A 13215-nucleotide genomic window follows, 5' to 3' on the forward strand; every position below is an offset into this window, starting at 1 on the left:
CAGTTGACAGAAATGTGACCAGAGACTCATAGGAACCAATTCTGTATCCTTATGAGCAAAAGATCAGGAGTCACTAACTCAGTGTTCATGGAGACTTCACAGAACGTAGTTACCGTGAATAACGGTCATCAACTGCATAGGCCTCGTTCTGTCATGGCTGGTATTACCCACACCTCAGATACTATCCCCAGACCCACCCTAGAAGGTTTTGCTCCCAAGGCCACTCCCGCAGCACCCATCAGACACACGGGTGGGAGCTAGGGAGGGCCCTGGCATAGGGAAGAACCAGAGGAGAATTAAAAAAAAAAAAAAAGGTAGAGTAAACGTGGCATTCCAATAACCTACAGCTCAAAAAAGGTGAAGTGGGAATGCAAGCTACACCCTAAAAATATAAGCTTGCTACCCTCTGCTCCCTTCCTACTTCCAGAATTATAAGCTTTGAGGATCTTGGGAATCCCTATATTCAGAAAACATTTCCAAAAATGAATTAAGGAATTAATCAAATTTAAAGCCATCTTCAGTCTTGGTATTCTCAATAACTACCAAATTTCCTTTCCTCTCATTACAAAGCCAATCTCCTCTGTTTCCAGCTCTAGCTGTAGCAATTAGGAGAGAATATGGACAGTACTGCCACCACAAAGATGTATTATGTTGCATCCTGGAAAACAAAGATTTCCCTGGAATTTGCTCCCCCAAAATTCAATAATTAATTAATTAATTAAAAAATTAAAAATTAAACAAATTAAAAAACAAATTCAATAAAATATAACAAAACAAACACCCTATAAGGACATTAAAATATTGCCAAATTGCCAGTGCCCTGTAGAAAAGGCACCCAAATTCTGAGGAGTTTTTGCAATTTCATTCCTAAAATTCTCGTGCAAAAATCATTTTATGCAAAGCTAAGTACAGTTTGATTTCTTTTCTCATGTAAAGAGTTGCTCTTAAAGACATTTTCTTCATTTAAAACAATCTACTCCAAAGCATATCATACACTCTTCTGTATATATATATATTCCAATTAAAAAAAAAGAGCCAGGGATCCCTGGGTGGCGCAGCGGTTTAGCACCTGCCTTTGGCCCAGGGCGCGATCCTGGAGACCCGGGACCGAATCCCACGTCGGGCTCCTGGTACATGGAGCCTGTTTCTCCCTCTGCCTATGTCTCTGCCTCTCTCTCTCTCTCTCTCTCTCTCTCTCTGTGACTATCATAAATAAATAATAAAAAAAAAATTAAAAATAAATAAAAATAAGAATAAAAAATTTTAAAAAATTAAAAAAAGAGCCAAATATATAACTCCAGGTTATATTGAGATAAGCCAATTTTTCAATTATGAGTTGATTATAATTTGCTAAAATAAAAGCTTTGCAGTCCAAATATTAAAGCTTTGGTAGTCTTTCTACATTGCAATACATTAATTTCAATTTTCAAAAATAACAGATAACAGGCATCTGAGTGGTGCAGTCAGTTACAGGTCTGATTCTTGGTTTCAGTTCAGGTCATGATTTCAGGGCCATGAGATCAAGTCCCATGTTGAGCTCCACACTCAGTCTGCTTAGGACTTTCTCTCCCTCTTTCTCTACCCCCTCACTCCCATGTGTTCTTTGTCTCTCTCTCTCTAATAAATAAATAAATCTTAAAACAAAAATAACAGGTAACAAAAGTCAAATTGTAAGTGTCATTAACAGCCCAGTTGATATTCTCACACAAGATTAGAAACAATTGAAAACTACTATTTGAAATCATATATATAATATCTCAAAATTAAAATCCTACAACTGTTAACAGTATCCTTAAATATTTAATTTAAATATTAAAAATACTAGAATACAAACAGGACCAAAGTAAAAATTCATCCAGAGGTTGGGCATGATTGTCAGGTGGGAAGCTTGCAGGATTCCCCCCCACTGGTTGTGGGAATCCCTGTCTTCTGTGCACACACACACTCAAATAAAATAGTGAAGGAATAATAATTAAATTACAATAAGTAAATCAAAAAACCCACAAACCTAAAAATTCATAAATAACCCCTTTTGAAAGAACAATGAACAGCTTTATAGATCATAAAGGGAATATCTCCCATGAATTGGGAATATTAAAACTGAACAAGTTGAAGGTAATGCTTATATCAATTTTAAAGTAACTTCACAACTAATTTTTAAAGTATTCACAGCTCTGACTAAATCTGTGCCTTTTAAGTCACATTAACATAAACAGGAGACTAACAGGTGAATCTGAAGAATACAAAAGGGAATTCAATTCCATTTAAATACCATCTGTTCTGCTGGGAGTTTCTGTAACACAGATGAGTTCATGTTTGATTGGTAAGCGAGGAATGACATCATGACAGCATGGAAGCCTCACTGATTCATTTGTGAGTTTCCAAAACAAAGAAGTGGAAGGAATGGAATTATGGGAGATCTCAGGCAAGAGAAAAACAAGGCCTCATCTAACTTGGCCTTAACAGGAAGCTGTATTTCAAGCAAGCTGCAGAAGGAAGCCTGCACCCAGACCTCACTCCCCAGACAGGTGGAGTCACAGCCAGGCTGAGGTCTCTCAGCTGGGTTGTGGCACTGGCTCCTGTCCCTGTCCCCTGTAATAGCAGCCCCACTGTCTCAGAACTCAACACCAACTATCCATACACCAGTGCTAGCACTCCTAGCTAGAATTTCCACTTTGCCGTTCTTGTACACTTTTAGTATCCATTTTAACAATGTCCAGCCACGCTGAGATGTTCACCTAAGCGATCCAGGTAATCCTCTAGGGTACTGATTATTGCTTTTGCTAGTAGCTACCAAGCTGCAGAGATTTTAAGAGATCTGCCACCACCTTATTTTTCTCTTATGAGGCACTATTTTTAGTGCATGATTTGCAGAATGCACGATTTTTTAGGAACATAAATATTCCATTTTAGTAGAAAGAACTATAAATGTTTCTCAAGTGCCTACCTACTATATACAGGCAACGGGCCATGTACTCAAGTTATACTTCAGGACCTAAAGATAACAGGTTTTTTTTAAAGATCTCAACTTAGAGAAACAATCTCTTCATTAGTTTGCCAGAGCGGCCATCACAAAGTATCAGGTGCTGGGTGGCCTTAAGCCACAGGAAATTTGTCTCACATTCCTGGAGACTAGAAATCCAAGACCAAGGTGCTGGCAGGGTTGGTCCCTTCTGAGGGCAGGGAAGGAGAATCTGTGCTTCGCCACTCTCCTAGCTTCTCTTGGTTTGCTGGCACCAAAAGGTGCTCTCAGGAGGAGCGCTAATGTATCTATAACCTCTACCTTCATATCAATATGGCATCCTCCCTTTCTGCTCATCTGCATCCAAATTTCCATATTTGATAAGGATAGCAATCATAATTGGATTGGGGGGGGGCCCACCGTACTCAGCATGACCGCATCTCAACTAACTGCATCCACAATGACCCTATTTCTCAATGGAAAGCCACATCCTGAGGTACAGGGGGGCTGAGGACCTCAACCTATGAATCCTGGATGGTCAAAGTGCAATCCATCACCACCTCTAACTCACAAAGTGGAAAATACTAAAAACTGTCAGTGTTTCCAGCCCTTGGTAATGGCAAATAAGGCAAGTCAGTCGGCTAAAAAACATAAAAGCTGCAGGAAATATGAAAAGCATCTTCCTGAACACCCCACACAACTAACACGGTTGTGAGGACATACTGAACCCAGGTTCAAGTCAGTACTTGACCTAGAGAGCACTAAGAAGCTCAGCTGCCTTTTTTTTTTTTTTTTTTTTTGCCCTGTAGTTATTTCCTAAGAGGTGTCTTTTTAGGACTTTGGGGAATGAGGGCTGGGATCTGCTAACAGGCAAGGATGGAGTCCTGATGAAGCACATGTCAGTTTGGGATAGCCCTTGAAAGGCAGCAGGTGGGAATAGGAATTCAGATAGCAGCCCAGCTTTATAATAGCTAGGTGACCAAGAAAATCTCAAGCCTTGATTCTGGACTGCTAGTGATAACTTTCAAATACACATATCCCATACACCTGAACTATGGGGTAGACCCCTGGCCAAGGCCCAGGCCACCAGGAGCACACAGATCAGATACAAATAACACTGCAAAGGTTATGAACACATAAGTGACACTGAAACCACAACCCGCAGAAGACCATTTGGAACGCATACCCTGAACCCAACTAGGCCAATGCCTGCTAAAACAAATACATCATCATTCAACCACAGGATCAGAACAAGATGCAGAGCCTCAAAACAGAATATTCAAGATGTTCAGGATATAATCCAAAATTACTCAGCACACAAAGAATGAGGAAAATTGCCACTCACCTGGGGGAAAAGATACACTATGCAAACACTACTGTAAGAAAGCCGGCGTGGCTATATTAATATTACACAAAGCAGACTTCAAAACAAAGAAAGCCATAGGGGATAAAGAGGAACATTCCAGGATGATAAAAGGGTTAATTTGCCAGAAAGACATAACAATCTTAAACGTTTATGCGTCTAACAACAAAGCTTCAAAACACGTAGGAGCAAAACCTGACAGAATTGAAAAGAAAAACAGAAAAATCCAAAATTACAGCTGGAGACTTCAGTACTTCTCCTAGTAATCGACAGAAGGGGTAGTCAGAAAGGATGGAGAGCCATCAACTCAATGGATCAAATGTACATTTATCGAACACTTCATACAAGCAGAGACACATTCTTTTCAACACACATGGAACATTCATAAAAAAATTTTAACAAATGTAAAAAACTTGAAATTGTATAACTATGTGCTTCTGATTATAATGGAATTAACCTGCAAAGTAATAGAAAAAGATAACAGGAAAATCTCCAACACTTGGAGAGTAAACAGCACACTTATAAATAATTCATGGATGAAAGGGAATGTTTTAAGGGAGATTAGAGAATACTTAAAACTAAAAGAAAAATTTTAAATTAACATAGCAAAATCTGTGGAATTCAGCTAACACAGTACTGAGAAAGAAATTTAGATATCTTTTCTACAATTTTCTAATGTAAAGGGCACAGTGGAGTCATATCTGAAAATTGAAATGTAGTCACTTGCTGGGACTTCATACCTCATACTGTGAAAGTGGGCAGAGGACCCACCACCAGATAACCACATTGATTTCTTACAAATCAATATCCACTAACTCTAAGCTGCACTTCTACAATTTCTCAAAAATCACTACCAAACCTAAATCACTAAAGAAAACAGTAACAGAATGTTTAAAGTATCTTTCTGGTTGTGTGCATCAATGTCCAAAGAGTGTCCTAACCAACATGGCTTAAAATTTTCAACTCAAGCTATTTAATAGGCTATGAGTCCAACCAGACCAAATAAAACAGAATAAAAGTAATAGGAAAAACTGGCACAGGTATTCTAAAAAAACACATCTCCATTAGCTAGTTTCTTGTGATAAAATACACACAAACCAAAAAAACAAATTTGCACCTTTTAAAATAAATAACCAGAGGTCACGACTGTTATCCATAAAATGTTATTTACACAAATTTTTATTGGAAAAGCTGCACATGAAAAATCTAACTTTATACCTTAGAAAATTAGAAAAAGAGCAAAATAAACAGAGTGAGAAACTCCACATTAAGTTTACCTGGAGTCCCAGAGAGAGGAGAATAAGAGAGGATGGGGGGCAACAATGAAAAAGATCCTGGCTGCGAAATTTTCAAGAAGTGATGAGAAACATCAACCCATAAATTCAGAAAGTCCAAGCAGAATAAATAAAGGGAACACACATCAGGGTATATAACAGTGACACTGCAAGGAAGGAAAGACAAAAAGAAAAATCTTAACAGATGGCCACAGAAAAAGGAATGACAACTCATTTCTGAGTACTGACGATGGACTTCTCAAAAGCAACAGGCCAAGTCAGAAGACAACAGAACATCTTCAAGAAAATAACCACTAACCTAGAATTCTCTACCCAGCAAAAAGTACCTTTTAAGAATAAAGATGAAGGAAAGATGTCTTTGGACAAAACCTGAGTTAGCCACCGGTACAATTTTCATTGTTAACCATCATAAGATGCCTCTATTTAAAACACACATTAAATGGGGCACTTGGGTGGCTCAATGGTTGAGCATCTGCCTTTGGCTCAGGGCATGGTCCCGGGATCCTGGGAACCTGCTTCTCCCTCTGCCTGCCTCTCTGCCTTTCTGTGTTTCTCATGAATAAATAAATAAAATCTTTAAATAAAATCTGATAGGATTCAACGAGGGTATGATATAGAACAGTCCACTTTCTTGTTTTCATCACTAATTGATGCCTATTTTGTCCTGTGTCACACATCAGCCCCCTATTCACAGATACTCTGCCTGAAGCTTTACTAAATACAGGACAGCTAGAGAAAACAACACAGTGCATCTAGAAAGTGTACTGATCACTAAGCCCTGTGGCTGAGTAAAACCGGAGAGATTTATATTTGTACCATATCTGGTCCAGAGAAACTGCAGAATTTAGCTACATAGCACACAGTTTCCCATCCAGGGACGTATTAAGGATTGTCAGCCCTTTGAACGTCTTCCCAGCTTGTGAGATTATCAAATCCTCTGAGCAGATCTCTACCTCATTTGTTTAAAATAACATTTAAGAATTGCTTTGGTCAGGGCCTGTGCCACTGGAGAGAGAGAGGTGATGGAATCTCTGCCTCTCATCTTTGGCAGCAGCAAAGACAAAGACATGCAGAATACGAAAAAATTGTGTGGAGCCCTCCATAGGAAGATGAGAAAGGGGAACCAGCCCCTGCCAAGCAGGGAGTGCTGGGGGAGGTCATTCTATGTGGACAAGGAGCATGGACAAGGATATGCTGAAGAGGCAGATGCATTCAAGGCCAAGGGTGTGCTTCTATGGGATGTTTGCTTTAGGAGAGAGAGAAAGAGCTAGGGCCAGACTAGAAAAAGTCTCACCTGCAATTGCTCAGGAATTTGAACTTTACCCTGTGGGCAATGAGGAGCCAAACCTAATCAGATTGGCTTTTTGAGGAAGCTAGAAACTCCGGCACTAGAACAGAAAATGAGAAGGAATGGGAAGAAGCAGAAAGGAGGCATCTATCTAGAAGCTGCTGAAACAGTCCAAGGGGAAAAAAAACAAAAACAAAAAAACACCAAAAAAGACATAGTCCAAGGAGGTTTTATTCTAATGTGAGCCCCCTGCGGGGGGCTAGCATAATGCCTTAGGCAAAGCAAGAGAACAATGTTGGACTGACCCTACCAAAAAAAACCACCTAAATTTCTTACAAAGTGCTTTCCTGCTTTCTAAGACAATTCCTTCCTCAAGATAGGTGTGGGGAGAAAAAAATAAAAGGCAGCCACACCACCATATACTCTCTGATAAAACTACCAATGCCATTCTAATACACAGCTAAAATGCTGAAGATTCTCCTTGTCTTCATATTATCACATTTTTCACTGATCTCAAGACACTGGTGGAAAGAGTTCTGAAAAAACCTGCAAAGCAAATATGCTGACCAGAGGATGCCATATATACATATTTTAATAACAAAACCAAGGAAAGACTTCAATATGTAGATTGCACCAGTTCAGTGTTTCTCCAAATAATCTAGTTTCAGATGTGCACTGATTTTTATCCACCAAGATACAAATCTTCAGTGCATACTCCCAACAACTGAGGCCTGTCCCAGGAGTTGAATGCAATCAATAGCAAAGACTCGGTATAATATTTAAAATACAATGGCATCTACCCAATGCATTCCCTTTCAAAATTCCAGCTGGGTTTTTTTTTTTTTTCTTCTTGCATAAATTGACAAGCTGATCCTAAAATTTGTGTGGACACTCGGGGACCCAGAAGCCAAAACAATCTTGAAAAAAAAAAAGAACACAGCTGGAGATTCACACCAATTTCAAAACTTAAAATCAAACTATGGTAACAAGATGACATGGGAACAGTGTAAGGCTGGACATACTTAGGTCAATAAAATAGAATCGGAAATTCATAAATAAACCCTTATATTTATACCACCTGATTGAGTACAAGAGCACACAATAACTTAATGAGAGAATAGTCTTTTCAACAAATGGTGCTGGGACAACTGAATGTCCACATACAAAAGAACAAAGTTGAAGCCTTACCTCACACTGTACACAATAATTACTTCAAAATGGGTCATGGAAAGTTAATGCAAGAGTTGAAATTATAGAACTCTCATAGAAAGAATATATAGGAGTCTTTATGACCTTGGGTTTGGTAATGGTGACTTAGATATGATGCCAAAAGGGTAAGTGACAAAAGAAGTTATATACAAACTGTACTTAATCAAAATTAAAAAGCTTTGTGTTTCAGAGGATACTATCAAGTAAAAGACAATCCACAGAATACTTCAAAACCATTGGAAAATATCTGATAAGGGATTTGTATACAGAATATATTAAAAAGTCCTACAATCCTCAATTTTATCTATAGAGATATAAGATACAGACATCTTTACATCTACTTATAGGTAAAGGGAATTTTTTTAATGATAAAGGGGATTAAGAGGTATGAAACTCTGGTTATAAATAAGCACAGAAATTAAAAGTACAGGAGAGAATGTAGTCAATAATATTCTAATAATGGTGTGTGGTGACAAATGGTGACTCCACTTGTCATGGTGAGCAATGAGTAATGTATAAAATTACTGAATTACTGTATGCCGGGAACTAATATAACATCGTATACTTCAATAAAAATGTTTTTAAAACTCCTAAAAATTAGTAGTGAAAAGGCAATCAATTTAAAAATGGGCAAAGGATTTAAAGAGAATTTTCTCAAAAGAAAACATACAAATGGTAAGTACATGAAAAGATGCTCAACATCATTAGTTATCAGAGAAACATAGATCAAAACCACAGTTAGATACTACTTCTCACCCATTAGGATGATTAAGATAAATATGACAATATCAAGTACTGGTGAGAATGTGGAGAAATCAGAACACTTAGACTTTACTGGTAGGACTATAAAATGGTTCAGCCACTCTGAAAAACAGTTTGGCAGTTCATCCAAATGTTGAACACAGAGTAGCATTTGACCCAGCAATTCTCCACTTAGGTGTATTCTCAAGAGACCTGAAAACACAGGTCTACATAAAAGCTTGTACATGAATTTTTATCAGGAGCATTATTTACAACAGTCCAAAAGTGAAATAATTCAAATGTCTATCAACTGATGATGAACTAACAAAATATGGTATGCCCATACAGTGGAATATTATTCAGCAATAAAAAGGAACGGAGTGCTAATATATAACACAACATGGACGAACCTTGAAAACATTATGCTAAGTGAAAGAAAAACCTGCATATTATATGATTCCATTGCTATGAAATGTCCAGAATAGATGATGTCCATATAGACAGACTATAGATTAGTGATTACAAGGGCTGGGGAGAAGGATACAGGGAATGACTGCTATCGGTACAGGGTTTCTTTTTAAAGTAATGAAAATATTCATGCTCACTTCAGCAGCATGTATACTAAAACTGGAATGATACTGGGGCACCTGGGTGGCTCAGTCAGTTAAGCATCAACTCTTGATCTTGGCTCAGGTAATGATCTCAGGATCATGAGATCAAGCCCCAAGTCAGGTTCATGCTGGGCATGGAGCCTGCTTATGATTCTCTCTCTTCCTCTTCCTCACCACACACGTAGGCTCTCTCTAAAAAGGATAAATAAATAAAATTGGAATGATACAGAGATTAGCACAGCCCCTGCACAAGGATGACACACACATTTGTGAAGTGTTCTATATTTTTTCTAGCCATTTGCAAGGGCATGGATAGAACTAGAGAGTGTAACACTACATGAAATAAGTTAGAGAAAGACAAATACCATACAATAGCACTCATATGCAGAATTTAAGAAACAAACAAGCAAAGGGAAAAAAAGAGACAAACCAAGAAACAGACTCTATACTATAAAGAACTGATGGTTACCAGAGCGGAAGGGGTGGGGAAATGGGTGAAAGAGGGGATGGGGATTAAGGACTGTACTTGACTCGATGAGCACCGGGTGATCAAAATAAAAACTTAAGAAAAAAAAATCGTTCTAAAATAAGATATTAACAATCAGCTTAAAAATTATTTGGAAAAACAATGAACCAAAAACATCATCACAAAAGGTGGGATGAACAGCATAGGGATACCACTCTATGAAGATTTTACCCTTAAATAATGCCAACCTGTCATATTCTTTCTAAATGTATACAATAAGATCGATTTGATCTTAAAACTTTAGGTTAAGGGATCCCTGGGTGGCACAGCAGTTTGGCGCCTACCTTTGGCCCAGGGCACGATCCTGGAGACCCGGGATCGAATCCCACATCGGGCTCCCGGTGCATGGAGCCTGCTTCTCCCTCCGCCTGTGTCTCTGCCTCTCTCTCTCTGTGTGACTATCATAAATAAATAAAATAAATAAATAAATAAATAAATAAATAAATAAATAAATAAATAAATAAATAACTTTAGGTTAATCTCTTCAGTCTGATCAATTGACTGTTTTTTACAAAGTCTAGAGCTATTCGGGCACCTGGGCTAACTAACACCAAAGCAGAAAAAGCACATGGCAAAAATGTGAGCTCTAACAAGTGAACCAGAATGGTTTTTGAGGGATTGAAGCAAACCATGCTTGAAACTGAGTCTCTGACTTATATTTTAAACTACCGATCTAGGACCATTATTAATCATTGAAGCTTACAAATTCTTGGGAAAATTAATAAAGAGAAATCCAACTAAAGGGGACTAAGGATGCCAGGAGGGGAGGCTGGAAGGCGGAGACATACTACCCAACGCCAATCACAGACCCCTTATAGAAGAATCCTTAACAGGAAAGAATCCTCAATTACATGCCAACACTGAAATGTACATGCATCCCTTACAAGAAATGGACCATCCCAGCAACTCAGCCAATGAGAAACCCTTATCACTCTGAACTCTTTATACCACTGGACTTTTGTTCAAAACAATCCCTCTCAACTTCCTTGTTCTCCATAAAATAACATTCTTGTCCTCTATTGGACTTGCCTATGGTTTTATCATAGCTTGCTTGTCCTGAACTGTAATTCTGTTATTACCAAATAAAACTATTTTTGCTGGTAAAACAAATGACTTTTATTTTTAAGGTTAATGTACTCAAATGTTCCCTTAAAAACACTGAGGTTAACAGCAGGCTAGATGGCAGGAAATCTATGAATTTGGTGCTGGAAAGGTGTATTTTATCTAGTAAGAAAGGAAGAGAGCAACCAGCCCCTCAATGTAAAAATGCAGTTGCAAGTTCTGAGCCAAACATTATAAAAACATATACCCAGCCTTCCCAGGTGATGTGTGAAAAGAAGCACATTTATTTGAATGAGGTTTGTATCTTTGTTAGAATGTCAATCATTAGCTCCCAGTCATAGTTAATGAGTTACTGCTAGATGCATTCTATCAATGATCGAACTGAGGCTGAACTCATAGGCAAGGAAGACCGCACAACGTGGAGTGGAAAGGAAATGTAGATAGACTCACAAATCAACAAGAATATTCTGAGTCAAAGAGAGATACAAGACAATACTCATCAAATTTTAAACCCAAATCCAAGAAACAAAGGCCAGAGATAAATCTGGCAGGCAAAAGAACCCTTTACTTATTAATAAAGTGAAATTTTTTTTAGACTTTTAAAAAAAATAATTAGACAAAGAGGTATCCAATTTTTTTTCATCCTCATTTTCTTTTTTTTTATTGGAGTTCAATTTGCCAACATATAGCATATCATCCACTGCTCACCTGGGTCAAGTGCCCCCCTCAGTGCCCATCACCTCGTCACCCCAACCCCCCGCCCACCTCCCTTTCCACCACCCCTTGTTCGTTTTCCAGAGTTAGGAGTCTCTCATGTTCTGTCTTCCTCACTGATATTTTCACTCATTTTCTCTCCTTTCCCCTTTATTCCCTTTCACTATATTTTATATTCCCCAAATGAATGAGACCATATAATGTTTGTCCTTCTCCGATTGACTTATTTCACTCAGGATAATATCCTCCAGTTCCATCTGTCGAAGCAAATGATGGGTATTTGTCGTTTCTAATGGCTGAGTAATATTCCATTGTATACATAAACAACATCTTCTTTATCCATTCATTCTGATGGACACTGAGGCTCCTTCCACAGTTTGGCTATTGTGGACATTGCTGCTAGAAACATTGGAGTGCAGGTGTTCCAGCTCACAGAGGAAGACACAGACATGGCCAACAAGCACTGAGAAAATGCTCCATCCACATCACTTGCCATCAGGGAAATACAAATCAAAATCACATTGAGATACCACCTCACACTAGTGAGAATGGTGCAAATTAACAAGACAGGAAACCACAAATGTTGGAGAGGATATGGAGAAAGAGGAACCCTCTTGCACTGTGGGTGGGAATGTGAACTGGTGCAGCCACTCTGGAAAACTGTGTGGAGGTTCCTCAAAGAGTTAAAAATAGAGCTGCCCTATGACCCAGCAATTGCACTGCTGGGGATTTACCCTAAAAAGGTATCCAATTTTTAACTGCGCTCAAGTTTTCCTGCCACTTATTTTCATTTTAAAATTCAGTTCAATCTTCTGAAAAGTTACCTCTGAATAAATAAGATTTATTTATTTATTTTAGAGAGAGTACATGAGAGCATGAACAGGAGGAGGGGCAGAGGGAGTGAGAGAAAATCCTCAAGCAAACTCCCTGCTAAGCGTGGAGCCCAACGTGAAGCTCAATCCCTGAGATCATGACCTAAGCCAAAATCAAGAGTTGGCCCCCTAACTGACTAAGAACCCAGGTACCGCTAAGAACCTGATTCTTGATGAGGAACAATGCTACTATTACATGCTAAAGAAACCGGCGGTAGGGTGGGGAGGGAAGTAGTGGTAAGAATGTTCCAGCAATGCTAACATGCCATTTCCACTAATTTAAAAGCTGAGATACTGTGTTCCTGGCCCCTACTTGAGTGGAGGTTTAAACATACAAATGAATACACTACAGAAGACATGCACAATTAAATCTCAAACTGAAAACACAATATGTATCTTTACCGTATGATTTGCATTCAATTTTTGTAATACGAGTGGGAATTCCACATCTAAAGATCCAAACATTTTAATCTCACATTAAGGGGGAAAAATAATATGTACAAAAATATACAGTAACTTTGTTTTTCTTAGTTTGCATTCCCACGTCTAGACAAGCTTAAGGACTATTTTAA

General features: G+C 38.4%; 1 protein-coding gene and 1 non-coding gene across 3 annotated transcripts in view; one reads left to right on the forward strand and one right to left on the reverse strand.

The window, feature by feature from the left end:
• The window catches only part of SMURF1 (SMAD specific E3 ubiquitin protein ligase 1), a 113401-nt gene that overhangs the window by 64123 nt on the left and 36063 nt on the right, over positions 1-13215 (reverse strand). The window lies entirely within an intron of this gene.
• Positions 9657-9758, forward strand: LOC140639210 (U6 spliceosomal RNA). Its single transcript, XR_012036001.1, has one exon. It is a non-coding gene; the product is annotated as a U6 spliceosomal RNA (small nuclear RNA).

This window comes from Canis lupus, chromosome 8 (genome assembly GCF_048164855.1).
Source record: "Canis lupus baileyi chromosome 8, mCanLup2.hap1, whole genome shotgun sequence".
NCBI classification, from domain to species: Eukaryota; Metazoa; Chordata; class Mammalia; order Carnivora; family Canidae; genus Canis; species Canis lupus.